At 38.1% G+C, this 15,580-nt stretch overlaps 3 long non-coding RNA genes across 3 annotated transcripts in view; 1 reads left to right on the top strand and 2 right to left on the bottom strand.

Moving 5' to 3' along the window:
* LOC146522036 (uncharacterized) overlaps positions 1-15,580 on the top strand; it is a 196,608-nt gene that overhangs the window by 109,933 nt on the left and 71,095 nt on the right. The gene's annotated exons all lie outside the window — the stretch shown is intronic.
* LOC146522042 (uncharacterized) lies at positions 4,076-4,713 on the bottom strand. The gene is made up of 3 exons (XR_014870307.1): positions 4,659-4,713; positions 4,461-4,481; positions 4,076-4,360 (listed from the first exon to the last, which is right to left on the bottom strand). It is a non-coding gene; the product is annotated as an uncharacterized LOC146522042 (long non-coding RNA).
* LOC146522041 (uncharacterized) lies at positions 6,291-7,068 on the bottom strand. Its single transcript, XR_014870913.1, has 4 exons — positions 6,970-7,068; positions 6,830-6,873; positions 6,655-6,684; positions 6,291-6,337 (listed from the first exon to the last, which is right to left on the bottom strand). It is a non-coding gene; the product is annotated as an uncharacterized LOC146522041 (long non-coding RNA).

Below are 15,580 nucleotides of genomic sequence, written 5' to 3'. Positions count from 1 at the left end.
GCTCCCCAGTGCACTTCCTAGCAAAGTGTCCTGGCTGCTGACACCGGCGACAAATCACCGAGCCAGCCCGTGAAGGCCGAACACCTCTTCGGGGGTTCTGTAAAGAAACCACTATCTCAGTGAGCTGATTTAACGGCTCTTGTTGGCGCTTTAGGAGTTCCTTTAGCTCACGCCACTCGGACTCGGGTGTACCAACAGGAGCGAACCTAGGGCTAGTGTGCACCCCACACTGGAAACCATACGCTGATGGGTGGGAATAGCCACGGTCGCGAACACCACCTGAAAACCCTTCTCTTTCCCATCTAATTGCTTCCCCGCGCACCTCTAACAAGGTGGCAGTAGGCACACGGCGAACATATTGTTTAAGCTCTCTGCGGAGAGCACTGTCAACAACATGTTCTACAAACTGGTCTCGGAGCAACACCTCTGCATTACGCATGCCATCAGGTGCACTTTGTCTTACTTGCTCCATCAGAGCCATTAGTAGTGCTAAGGAAAACTCCTGCAAAGTCTCTCCCTCCCGCTGTCTCCTTGAAAAGAAAGCCTGCTGCAGAGTGACATAGGACTGCGCATTACCATACACTTCCTTTAAAATGGTCAACACCCGAGCAGGATCCCCTCGCTCTAAATTAGGGCAAAATTTGATCTCCTCCCTTGCTTCTCCCTCTAAATGGTCAAAAATAAAGAACGCTTGATCAGCAACAGACAGGTGCCGGGCACGCATGCACGCTTGAACCTCTTCGACCCATTCAGCTATATTGATGCCCGTTCTGCCATTGAACATGGGACATTTACGGTCCCTAGGCACCACCACCAAACGCTCGGTAACGGCGGCCTGGCTACCAACGTTTGGTATGCAACCAGCTGGTGCGAAGGAGGCTGACGCAGCACCACCACCAGACTCCAGCACAGCGCCCCTATCCCGGCGCAATTGCTCATTATCTGCCTTTAACTGCACAGCCAAGTCTCTAAGTTGCTGCAATTCTTCCTCCATAATAAATTTTGACCAAAAAAAAGGAAAATTAAATCAGCAAGGTGCTAAAACCCTATTACTCTTCCTCCTAAACCTGGATACTGCTGTCTTGTCTATAATCACACTCGAAAACAAATAGAGTCTTCAAACAGGCGAACTGTGATCTTTGCAAAAATAAAATTTACAAGACCAAACGTCTACCTCAAATGTGCATCCTGTCGACCAACGCCAAGTATGTGACCAAGTGGTTGGCGGGGTTAGATAAAAAGTAATAAAATGACAACGCCACCTAGGGGAATTTCACCCCCAGGAAATATAGTTAAGAAAAATAGATAAAAAGGAATAAAAGGAGGCCGCACAGATTCAAGGATGCACACTGAGGCAGGTTGGCTCCAATATTAAAACAGTCTTATTTATAGTGAAAATAAATAAAATATTAAAACCCAAGCTGTAGCGTCATTGTTGACAGTGTCCTAAAGTGAAAATAAAACAATCATGGAACTTGGACTTACCAGCAGCCGTGGACCCAAAAGAAAATCACACAAAAAGAAAATCACTGCAGCCCACCCGGTGCTGTACAAAAGAAAGTGTGAAAACAACCCACCACCTGAGGTCCCAGGGCCACTGGCACGTCCTCCGTTCACTGAAATAAAACACAGAAAAATATGTTAAAAGAATAAAAGGACACTGAGCATCAGGCTCGCTACAGATCATAAAAAACTAAAACACACTTTAATAACTTTAATAAAAGGAAACACACACACACACACACGCAGGAAGGCTTATACCTCACGGGTGAAACTACCACTCGTGCTGGTAGTAATTATCCTCAATCGCAAGCCGGTCTGGCTCCCCACCGGCTGAGACCGGCAACCGAGGCGATTTAAAGTCCCAGCACGACACTCGGGCAGAGGGTCGCTTCAGCCCGATCACAGAAGCGTGGGTACGAGCAACAGTCCAGGATAAAATAGAATAAAACCAGGCGAACTAGAAAAAGGTAAGCCTACTTAATAAAAACAAGATAAGACAAGCTAAAACAAAACAGGACGAGACAAGACAAGACAAGACAGCAGGCTCCACCGAGGAGGAGTCCTCACAACAGCGGCTGGGAAGGCGTTTCACTCTTCCGGTTTAGGTTGGGCGATTTGCCACGGAGAGGCGAATACAGCAGTCAAACCCCCAGGACCGGAGGCTCTCGCTGGTGGGGATAACACGAGCACCTCTCTCCGCAACGCCAGAATAAAACAAACTGTAGCTGTCATATGATCGACTCTTGCTGATCAGTCCGTCACAGTGGGCCAGCATTTACTGCTGCTTTGCGCTGAATACACGGGAGGAATGATCCAACAAAAACACCGGCTTGCTTTATACGGGCTAACGCCACCCTGCAATCAATATGCAGGTGGGTTCCCAATTAACCTAGTTGTGCGGCGAAGAGAGCGAGCGCAGGAGAGAGCGAGCGAGAGCGAAAAAGAAAGGCGAGTAGCCCATCTGGCTACACTAGCGTTAGCCATGTTAGCACGTTACACCTTCACAGGTGGTCAGACTGCATAAACAGGCACTCAGTCAGAGGCTGACCTCTCCGTGTTGCTGCAGGGTCCCTTCATTCTTCACATATCCGTGTCGAGCCCAGTGTAAATCCCGAGGCTGAACAGCCTTTGTACAAGCACACACGCTTCTTAGCAGGGTGAAGCTATGAGCTAGAAAAATCCAGGCTGGCACCCATACGGTAACAAAATATATTTTGAAATATATTTTGAAATATATTTCAAAATATACAAAAAATGGCCAAAAAATATATGCGCTAAAATACATTTCAAAATATATTTATATATTTTGAAATGTATTTTAGCGCATATATTTATATATAAATAAATATACAAAAAATGGCCAAAAAATATATGCGCTAAAATACGCTAAAATACATTTCAAAATATATTTATATATTTTGAAATGTATTTTAGCGCATATATTTTTGGGCCATTTTTTGTATATTTTGAAATATATTTCAAAATATATTTCAAAATACAATTGAAAATTAATTAAAAATCTTTCAAAAATATATTTTACCCTTCATATATTTCAGTCGAAGAAAACACATTCACATGTAACAACTGAAAATCTTTATTTGATATCTAAAACAAACATAGCATATAAATCAAGCTAGGAACATACATTATACAACTTTATTCTCATAACATTCTTAAAAATTGTAAAATAATTTAAAAAAAAAATTATATATATATATATATATATATATATATATATATATATATATACACACACACACACACACACACATATATATATATATATATATATATATATATACATTTTGCTATACAAAATGCAACTGCAACAAACACTTATAAGTAACGATACTGTGAATTTGATGTGAACTGCTATTAACACAATAAAGATGTGATCACTCAAAGATGTTTACTGATCAATAACAAGCAGAGGAATACACACACACATATACATATATATAGATATAGATATATATATGTGGGTGTGTATGAACATAAAACATACTTAAAATGTAACTTTTTTTTTCTTCTCCAACAGTCTGAGTTCCCCCAGCTTTGAATTGACTGCAATCCATTGGGGAACCTCTTCCTTACCGCCACTGTAACAAACAAAAGTCACAGTTCTAGTACTTTTATCAGAGTTAAAATAAAAACATGATTTAAATTAGCCAGCTTCATTTAGCAAACAGATATTTCCGTTTATAGAGATACAGATATATTTTACACATAATTTTACCTTTTTTTTTTCCCTTCGATGGAAAGTCTATCCAGTTCACATTACAGTAATACTAACCCCCCTTTTGGTCATCTATCCTTACTCTCCAGCATTCAATCTGTTGACCTTCTTTGTCTGAGTCCAACCACTTCAATGCAACATCACCTATCTGTGCAATTTTTATTGTTGCAAAGTGAGTTACTTGTGCAGTATGCAATTTTAGATACACAGTCTTCACTTACTATATATGGCTGTCATGGTTTCTTTATCAAGGGCAGTTCTTCGCTCTGCGCCGATGTCTGTTTTGCTGTGTCCTCCTATAAAAAACATTAACATTTGAGTATCTGACTAGTTAAATTTCCAAAAATCTGATCTTTGTTCATCTAAACATTTGAACTACAATATTATGCTTTTTGGTAAAGAAACTGGTGACAGAGAAGTAGGCTTTTTAAAATACTATTAGCTAACCATTGGAACTAAGTTTCAAAGCTGTTTACCTTTTAAATTGCTCTGGATCAAAACCTCCAGTGGGAAGACAGCCATCAGAAGAACACGCACCATTGAAGTGGGTGTTTGGGCCTGAAGAGCAGTAGCCCACTGATGTTTCAGAATTTTTACCCCTGTAGCATGTGCTATCTCCACCTGTGGTTGCAATCACATAAAAAGAGTGTTTCAATATAAATTGTTTTTAAAAAACACATTTGAGTATGCACCTACCTAAATTCTCAGCAAAATTACTTACATATTCAGCATCACTGGAACCCTTTAAATAAATAAACACATACATACAAAGTCAACAATGTTGTTACAGACAGAGTATTACTGGTAAACTAAATGAAAGAAGGAAGAACTCAGAATAACTTAGATGATTGAGTCTTTACACTTTAATAAGAAAGATTGACATTTCGCGGTGGCACAAAGCAGAAGCAAAAATACTTACTTTAGAATCCCCAGACGTAGAAGCTTTGCATGAAGAGTTGGGCACCTATAAAGGAGAATATTTAAAGATTAAAAAACATACACATAGCATTGACTACCATAAAACCACTGAATAAATATCAGAATGTGACAATGTTGCACAACAATCTAAACCTTGTAAGTCATGTGACATATTTTGATGACGTAAATATATCTATACAATTCAAGTAAATAGGTACAGCATACATGTTCTGGAGAAAAAAACAAACAAACAAGCAAGCAAAAAACACAACAATATATAAGAATTCAGTGAGGTAAAAAATCTCTTCTGAAGCAATATAGTTCATTTTGGGTGAAAAACAAAACATTCCTCTAAAATATATATACTGACATCACCAATCAACATCATGATTGTAATTATTTCCCTCCTAGTCCATCTACTGCTCTGTGCATATGTCAAGCACTTCGACTGTATCTATGCATATAAATTCACCATATATATCCTGCAAAAATGTCTTGTTATGGTCAAAAAAAGGCAAACAAACAAAGGCATTAAATCAGAGATGAGAAATTAATCGGGAATATCAATTATATGGTAAATGGCCTGTATTTGTATAGCGCTTTACTAGTCCCTAAGCACCCCAAAGCGCTTTACACATTCAGTCATCAACCCATTCACACACTGGTGATGGCAAGCTACATTGTAGCCACAGCCACCCTGGGGTGCACTGACAGAAGCGAGGCTGCCGGACACTGGCGCCACCGGGCCCTCTGACCACCACCAGTAGGCAACGGGTGAAGTATCTTGCGCAAGGACACAACGACCGAGACTGTCAAAGCCGGGGCTCGAACCGGCAACCTTACGATTACAAGACGAACTGCCAACTCTTGAGTCACGATCGCCCCACAACTAGGTGAACTACAGGTGAACTATTCTTTATCTACTAGCAATCAAGCTTATTTAACTAAGAAGTTTGCGATATTTGAATGTAAAATAAAATAAATAACAATAAAAATAACATGATATAAGAACTTACATTAAGGACATCTGCATTTAAATCCACAGGCTAAAAGTAATATAGTAAATGTGTTAGTAATAGTACAGGTATTTGTGCAAAATAATTTACAGTATAGTACTTTGCATGTGCAGGTAGCTGTGGTGTGAATTGTAACTGAATATCAGATGAATGTCAGAGAAATGAAATGTATTTATTTTTTGTATTTATCAATCATAAAATCATGTTTTGTAGGCCTGTTACGAGCTCTACACACTTTCAATTGACAAAAAAACGACTATTTCTTAAAATATTTAGATCATGGATATTAGGTATGAAAATATTAGATACCTTAGAAAACTTGAATAAATAGTAAATATTCTAACAAATAGAAAACAAAATGCACAAAGAACATTTGGAGAGTTTTCCATCTACAAATTTTTCCCCTTTTTCCTGTGAAAAATAAGATATCGTGCTGAAAAACACAATCCTTATTAAGCAATGTCTAACCAGTAGTACTGGTCTGAATGACAACAAACATAGCTAGTGTTTGGGAAAATCTGTTATAAAACAGTTATTATTTCAATAGTTATGCTTGGCATGTGATATAATATCACGTGACACAGACGCTGCGTAAAAAACCACAACAACTAATACTTACTTTAGGAGGATGAGGGAGGGCAGAATCAGGTTGAGACTTTGACATCTGTAAGAGAAAAATTGATGTATTAGAAACAAGTCATTTAAAAATACATTAATGTGGCAGACTGTTCCCTGTTCCGATGCAGTGTACAAGTACAATCAGGGCTGTCACAGCAATGGGGCGGTGCCAAGTAGCCGCAACCCTAGGTACAATGTACAAGTACATATAACTACATATTATGTGAATAAAGCAAGAATCTGTTTAGGTTAGGCACACTGCTGACTGATGCTTGTTAGGTTTATATGATTGCAAACTGCACAAAAACAACAAAGCAACAAAATTAATGATAATGACAAAAAAATTAATTAGATTTTACTTACGTCAGGAAGATCTGCATTCATTTTCATGGGCTGAAATAAATAGGCACAAACATTACTGCTAAACAACCCAAAAAAAAAAACTCCAAAAGGCCTTAAAATGATTAAAAAGGCAAGGAAATGTGGAACATTGTAATTAGTGATTATTAATGAAGGATAACTGTGCTTTGTTTCTAACCTTGGTAAGTAAATGCTCTGTAGCCTGAAGGAGAGGTGGGATTTCTGTGAAAGTGAAATTAAATGTGAATAGGTTTTGATAGTTATTGTATATGACAAGTGTAAACACACACATAAAACATGTAATAGTACAGTACTTACTTTCAAGTATTTCATTTTTCAGCCTATCGTTTTCTCTTTTTAGATTCGAGTTCTCTTCTCTCAACTGATTAATGACACGCTGTAGATGTTCAAGTTTCTTTTCATTTTAGATTCAACTTTAGATCGTTTTGTTGGTCTGTTGGGTATGCCTAAGAAATGAAATAAAAAACTCTCTCTGTAAAAGCCACCTTCTGTATGAAGGAATGATCCCAAAATGTTGGGGGGGGGGGGGGGGGGGGGTTTATACATACATATATATACACAAAACAGGTATATATATATATATATATATATATATATATATATATATATATATATAGCCTCAGACGTCGGTTATATTTAAAAAAAAAAAGGGGGGGGGGAAAGAAACAACAACTAATAATTTTATTTATTATTTATTATTTTGATGATACAAAAGACATCATGAAAATCTGTTATGTGTGTGAACAGTGTAGTACTATAATGTCAGCTGAACTGGACCAAGTTCATTGTGTTCAATGCAACAGCACCTATGACAAAGCAAGTAGGTTTACCAATAACTTTTTCATATACCTCTCCTTGGAAGATCAACTCAAAAATCTCTTGAGAATGCCAGGAATTACAGATGAATTAATAGGAAGGCAAACAGAAACATCTACTTCTCTCAGTGACATTTGTGATGGTTTTTTGTATCAGAAAGCTTTAAGTGGTTCAGAAACGGCCCTTCAAACCCTCAGCTTAACATTTAGCTGTGATGGTGTGCCAGTTTTTAACAAGTCCCCTTGTAGTATTTGGCCCCTTTTTTTGCACCATTAATGAATTGCCATTGAAAACAAGACAGGATAATGTACTCCTTTGTGCACTATGGTTCGGGGATGAGAAGCCTCACATGAGAAGTTTCTTAAAACCTTTCACTGATGAGTGTGTGGACCTACAGGACAGTGGTTTCACATGGGAAGATGACAAAGGCGTTTCTGTCAATACAAAAGTAATCCCTCTAATTCTAATGAGTGACTCAGTTGCCAGACCTCTGATCCAAAATTTTAAACAATTTAATGGTGAATATGGATGCTCCTACTGCCTTCATGAAGGAAAGGTAGTTGAAAAAGGCAGAGGATTCACTCGTGTATATCCTTTTCAGAAGGACATTCAGCTCCGCAATAAGGAACAAACTAATGAATTTGTAGAAGCTGCGCTACAGTCTGGTAAAGCTGTTATGGGTGTTAAAGGGCCAAGTATGTTGTGTAGACTTCCCAGTTTTGATATTATCGAAGGGTCTGTCCCAGACTATATGCATTCAGTACTTCTGGGTGTTGCAAGAACTGTAACAGGGCTGTGGTTAAAGAGTGAAAACCATGAAAAGCACTGGTATATAGGTAGGTCTACAAAACTGTTAGATGAAATGCTTTTAAAGATTAAACCGCCATGTAATGTACCTCGTGTGCCAAGGTCTGTCACATTGAGGAAATTTTGGAAAGCCCATGAGTGGTATATGTGGCTCTTTTATTATAGCTTACCTGTACTAAAAGGTGTATTGCCAGAACCACTACTGAATCACTGGTCTAAACTAGTCAAGGGACTATCCCTTCTGTTGGGCGAAAATATAACTAGAGAGCAGATTACTGAGTCTGAGGCACTTCTAACAGATTTTGTGAAAGACATGGAGGTATTCTATGGGGAAGCTAATCTGTCTTATAATGTCCATCTTTACCTCCATTGACCAAGGAGTGTAGTTAACTGGGGGCCTTTGTGGGCTCATTCCGCCTTTGTGTTTGAGTCTTACAATGCTAAACTACTAGACATGATCAAAAGCACTCAAGGGGTTGCGCTACAGATTGTAAAAATGTTCTGGCTACAGAAGGCCTTACCATTTTATGGCCAGACTTTACTGAAAGATGCCTCAAATGAATGCAAGGAGATATTTGAATCTCTAACAAGACCTAAACAGTTAAAAGATGTAACTCGCACACATGGTATCACTGCACTTAATCATCCTAAAGTGCGATTAATTAGGAGGGATGACTATATGGCACTGAGTCGTTATGGGGTACAAAGGAGCAGAGTAAAGTACTTTCAACGAATCATTACAAATGGCGAGGTGTTTCACTCAGAAGATTACAGTCGTGTACTCAAACGTAATTCATTCACTGTTATGTTGAATGATGATGATCAAAATTATAAAAAAGTTATTTTGAACCAGTATCAAAACGTCTTGGGCATCTGACAGGTATTCTTGCTGCAGAGATCAAATGCAAATGTCTGATCATTCACACTGAAAAACTAAAAGTCAATTACATTTTTAGAAGCATTAATCAGTGTGAATTCCTTAAATAAGGTTAAACACGAGAAAACATGATTTTCTGCCATGTGGTATTTTTCTGAAGTGATTTTAAACCAGTTCATAAAAAAAAACATACATAATTAAACATTAAATGGCAAAACGTCAGATATACATTACATTAAGTCATTAAGTGCTATATTATATTGCATCATTAAAGGAACACTCCCTCAGCGTTAATACGTTGAGTCTGACCACTTTGGAATCCATACAGTTGATTTGTATGGTGATAACACTTTTAACATAGCTTAGCATACATCATTGAATCCAAAGGGACCGTGAGCATCGCCTTGAAAAATGACCAAAGACTTTTTAACTCGGAGGGAGATGGAGAATGAGCCTATTTCCAAAAAAAGTGGACTGTTTCTTTAAGTACTATATTGTATATATTGTCAAAAACTAAAGTGTACATAGCAGTTGTTGTATTTTGTGTACTGTATCAATGACAAATAATTTCAAAGTCAATTGATATTGTGTAATGTGAAATACTGTAAGCAAATGAATAAATAACCTAATTCTTGCTAGACCTTTGACTCTGTTTTGTTTGAATCCAACTGTTTTTGCAGATGTGATTAGATGCAGATGTTGTTACTTTTATTATTATTATTGCACTAAATACATTTTAACCTCCTAAGACCCGAACTCTTCCACGACATGCATTTTTAATTTCTCTTTGATATTTGGGCATATTGGGGCCCGATGAATGTAAAAACAAAGAATTACCAGATTTTTTTTTTTTTACCTTATTTTTGTTTTTAAGAAAAATAAGAGCCACATATGAGGACATGTGTTTAAAATTTTGATAGAACAGTAGCAGTATAATGTCCTCGGAAGTGGATATCAGGCCCTTGTAGAGCAAAATTGAGTATTTTGGTCTAAATAACCCAAAATGTGACGTCCACATATGTGGACGCCAGGTCCTAGGAGGTTAAATAAGGGATACTTTGAAATATATTCTACTGAAAGGTTGGAAATGTATTTTCTTGAACGCAAATATCTTTTGAAATGTAATTTGGTTTGAAAGAAATATATTTTCACTTTCAAAAATATATTTTTTTGGAGCATCACAAATACAAAATATATTTACCATATATTTGAAATATATTTTGGCCAGGAAAAATGTATTTTTTAACCGTATGGGCAGATAGCCTGTGTCTGACCAACCAATCAGAGAGCTCCTTACATCCCACGGTGTGGCTAATTTGAATAGCAGCAGGATTTTTAAAATGAAGTTGTTATATGGGCAGAAATCTGTGCCATCAGAAACTGAATTTGAATAAGTTAAATTTGAATTTGAATTGCTCAGATTGAATCTGAATTGTAACTTGAATAAATGCTTTTGAAAAATGAATTTGAATTAGTCTAATTTGAAATTGAATTTATGGTTTGAAAATGATCATCACTAAATTGAAATTGAATTTTATATTTTGAAAATGAATTGATTTGCATTTTATCCTTTAAAAAGCTCTCAAATAATTTCAGTTTCACTTCTCACCATTCAGTTTCAGTTCTACAATTCAATTTCAGTTCCAAAATTCAGTTTTTTGGAACTTACATCCGGTTCCGGTTCAACCGCAGATTAATAGAACTACGTTTTACTAGCAGAGCGAAAGTGTTACTGACGGGAATCTACAGCATCTTGAGCTGAATTAAGACTTCAGAAGTCATTTGTCATGTCGAATGACCAGCGGATAAACTCTCAGGTTGGTAATAAATGTATAACATGTATAAGAACAAGCGTCATGTTAACAAATGATAGCCGTAAGGTAACTTTTATGCTTATTGTAGCTGCTAGCTAAAAACGCTAATTGAGCGTAGTTTGCCCTGAATTCAGCTTTGACAAACAAATATGATCGACTGTTTCTGTGTGAGCCAGGCATTAGACCAGCAATGTTTGTTCCTCTCAGAGAAAGAAAAAAAGGCTGCAAAAGTGCAGGGAAGAATGGGAAAAGGAAAACACCTGGCTGGAAAAGTGCACGATAACACCTATAAAGCGCACTGCACTGTGTGCCGGCGCACTTTTTCCATAGGCGTGTTTCTAATGGTGTGCACATGAAGAACATGAGGGGCGTGAAAGCTCGGGGAACCCTTAACCAATTTTTGTCTACCAGGCCACGGCAGAAGCAGATATGGTATGTAAACACTGGTTTGTTTGTTTTTAAGCCCTCTGGTTAAGGTTAAAATGGGCATGTGCAGTGAATATCAGCGCTATGTGGCCAGAAGTGTGATAATATAATTTATTTTGTGTAATAAACAACTGCAAGGATAGATGATTACAACTAATAGATGAGTAATACATAAAAGTAATACATAGATGAATAATGATGATGAGTTATGATGCGTAATCATGGGAACAAGTGGGTTTACAAACGGGAACAAAAGCTGAAATAATGCCTCTGTGGAAGCCAATTGCACTAAATGCACTAAATGTGCACTGTTACAAGAATATTTTTCTTTCTATTGTTTTCTATTAATTTATATAATTTTAAGTTAAGCAGGACAGAGTTCTTTTAAAGAAAGATTTTCTTTTATTATCAAAAGTTAAGCATGACAGGCTTCTGTTTAAGAAAGAGACCTGTTTTATTGTGTTAATGTTGTCATTTTGAGCTAAAAATAAATGGCTAAATGATTTTTGTTTCCCATGTGTTGATATCACAAAGAATACGCATCTACTTAAATCAAATTCAAGTCAAATGGTTAAAAAAGATAATTTCACACACAAAAAAAGAGCTAAAAAATTCACCACACTGGGAAGGGTGAAGACAACTGGGTCGTCCGGCCCTGGCCACGAGGTGTCCCTTATTTATTTCTCAGGGAGTTGGCAACCCTAATCACTGTGTTTAACTACCATAATAATTCTTAGGGTACTGAGTGCATGCTTAATTAGATTTTTTTTAAAACATACTGCTCCATTACTATGTTTGACAGGCTGAAGTTGTCTGGTCACCTCCTAAATCGACCACGTTTTACTGAATCTCTACGCCTTGCCATTGATCCCTCTTGTGCCTTCATCTAGACAAGAGACATTAACTTAACCACTCTCATATGCTCTGTACCTACATCACCTTCCCTGACAGTCGTAGCTTGGCTCATCTGAGGGTGAAATTATAAGAATGTGTTATTTTTGCAAAGTGCTCTCTAGGGTTCCTAAATAAAATATGGCATTGAGGTCATTTCTTTTGAATTAATCCCTTCTTCTGAAATATAAGAACCTCTCCTGGTTTTAATGGCACTTTGGATTTCCTTACTTTTTGTTCCACTCCCAAACCCAAATAGATGCTGACAAGCTGACACAGTAACATGGAAGAGGGAAAGAAGTTGGAAAGGACTACTACAAATAAACCTAATGCCTAACAATGAAAAATGTAAAATAAGAACAATAATAATAAAGATGAAAGATGAAGTAACAAGTTTTTAGTTTTTTGTTTATTCCAAATGATCATCCAGATGTCTGTGACATGTGATGACAAACACCATAATGGAAGGCCTTAATCATCACATGCTTACACTCATCATATATTTTTGCATATGCTGAACAGGCAGTCAGACATGCTGTAACTGTCGGGTAGAAAACTGCATGAACACCATACGGCAGGGGTCTCAAACTCCAGTCCTCGAGGGCATGGAAAAGTTGCATGACACTGGCCCTTGAGGACTGGAGTTTGAGACCCCTGTCATATGGAATATGACAGGTGTGGTTGAACTGCATGAAGACTCTGAAGTTTCTCTTCTCTTCTGGCAGGACAGGAATGTGGCCTTGTCCTGTGAGCCACTGTAAGGATGTACTTAGAGTAGAACTGGACCGTCACCTCTCTTCACCTTTCAAGGCTCTTCACCTTTTCAAAGACAAAGCAGTCATTTAGATAAAATATTAGATTTTGTTTACCTGTAAATGCACAAAGTAAATTTTGAAATGTAATTATTGTCAAGAGTGAACAAGCACTGATAGTGTAATCTACAGCTGTGGCCAAACATTTAGAGAATGAGAAGTGTTGCTTGCTTATTTACAAAGTTTGCTGTTTCAGTGATAGTTGTATATCATATTATATCACTTCAAACAGAGGTGATCCAGTAATGCTGCACTAATGAATTAGACTAACTATTCACTTTAGCTAAAGTTATTAAGTTAGCTAAAGAGTTGGGATGCTGTGTAAGTAGGGTTGCCAACTCCCTGAGAAATAAATAAGGGACACCTCGTGGCCAGGGCTGGGAGACCCAGTTGTCTTCACCCTTCCCAGTGTGGTAAATTTTTTAGCTCTTTTTTTATGTGTGAAATTATTTTTTTTAACCATTTGACTTGAATTTGATTTAACAAAAATCATTTAGCCATTTATTTTTAGCTCAAAATGACAACATTAACACAATAAAACAGGTCTCTTTCTTAAACAGAAGCCTGTCATGCTTAACTTTTGAGAATAAAAGTAAATCTTTCTTTAAAAGAACTCTGTCCTGCTTAACTTAAAATTATATAAATTAATAGAAAACAATAGAAAGAAAAATATTCTTGTAACAGTGCACATTTAGTGCATTTAGTGCAATTGGCTTCAGTAGAGGCATTATTTCAGCTTTTGCTCCCGTTTGTAAACCCACTTGTTCCCATGATTACGCATCATAACTCATCATCATTATTCATCTATGTATTACTTTTATGTATTACTCATCTATTTGTTGTAATCATCTATCCTTGCAGTTGTTTATTACACAAAATAAATTATATTATCATACTTCTGGCCACATAGCGCTGATATTCACTGCACATGCCCATTTTAACCTTAACCAGGGGGTTTAAAAACAAACAAACCAGTGTTTACATACCATATCTGCTTCTGCCGTGGCCTGGTGGACACAAATTGGTTAAGGGTTTCCCGAGCTTTCACGCCCCTCATGTTCTTCATGTGCCCACCATTAGAAGCATGCCTATGGAAACAGTACGCCGGCACACAGTGCAGTGCGCTTTATAGGTGTTATCGTGCACTTTTCCAGCCAGGTGTTTTCCTTTTCCCATTCTTCCCTGTACTTTTGCAGCCTTTTTTTCTTTCTCTGAGAGGAACAAACATTGCTGGTCTAATGCTGGGCTTACGCTGTGCGATTTTTGGCCCATTTTGAGCCGATTTTTGAGTCGTGCGACCAATTTGGTGATCGGCCTGATTTTGGCCTTCATCGCGCATCGTGTAGTATACGTGGGGTAACGAGAAGCGATTAACACCTCATGACCAGCTCCCGATCATCAATCGCTCGTGAGGGTGTCACCGCAGCCGCTCACACTGCTCACGCGCAAACACGTAAACACGTAAACGTCGGTGAAAAAGACGGAGCAGCATGGCTGTGCAGCGTGTGATCTGGACACAAGCGATGGAGGCACAACTTGTAGAACTTTGGAAAGCTCATCCAAGCCTTTTCGATGTGGCATCACCAAATTATCACGACCACAACAACCGTGAAAATAGTTGGATTTACATTGCTGCTCAATCACAGCTGCCTGATCAGTGTTTTTCATTAGCAATTTAGCAAAGTTGATGGTGGTGTGTGTCTGTGTGAGTGAAAGACAGAGAGGGAGAGCGAGCGACAGATTTTCTGTTATAACCTTCATTTTATGGAGGCACAGTGTGACTCAGGTCGCATCAGAGCATCGGGCGGTATAGTGTCAGACCCTGCATCGTGACCTACGAACTTATAACCCATGCGAGCCAATCGTGCAGTTTGAAAATCGCACAGTGTTTGCCCAGCTTCAGGTGTACTGTCGTCTGAGACTTGCACCGCAGTGTCGGCGTTTGTTTCCCTGTTGGCCATGCTTTTTGTTGTGGTCATCTGTTGTCTTCCGGTATTTTCTCCGCAAGCGACCTTTCCTTAACCAATGAGATGAGCGGTAATCTGAATTGTCATACTCGAATTGTCATAAGTGTGCTGTCAGCTCATTGGTCACAAAGCAGGAGCGGGGCTGGGAATTATGTTTTCAAACAAAGCGTTAATTACATTAAAACTTATAGACTACTTTTGATTCTCACTGTATTACGGGACAAAGTGCGTCCCTTTTCAGCTCAATACGGGACGTGTACTTTTGTTTCTAAATACGGGACGATTCCGTTTTTTAAGGGACGGTTGGCAACCCTATGTTTAAGACATAAATAAAGCTAAAATACAAAGGTTTGGACACCATTTTGCATGTTTCCCTACTGTAGGGGTCTCTGCAAGCATACAGAGGGGGTACTCTGAGAGGGTACAAGATGACAACTTTGGAATTCTACTAGAAACAGTCGATCATATTTGTTTGTCAAAGCTGAATTCAGGGCAAAC

Source organism: Neolamprologus multifasciatus, chromosome 3 (assembly GCF_963576455.1).
Source record: "Neolamprologus multifasciatus chromosome 3, fNeoMul1.2, whole genome shotgun sequence".
Lineage (NCBI taxonomy): Eukaryota > Metazoa > Chordata > Actinopteri > Cichliformes > Cichlidae > Neolamprologus > Neolamprologus multifasciatus.
This window is presented reverse-complemented; position numbering and strand designations above follow the sequence as displayed.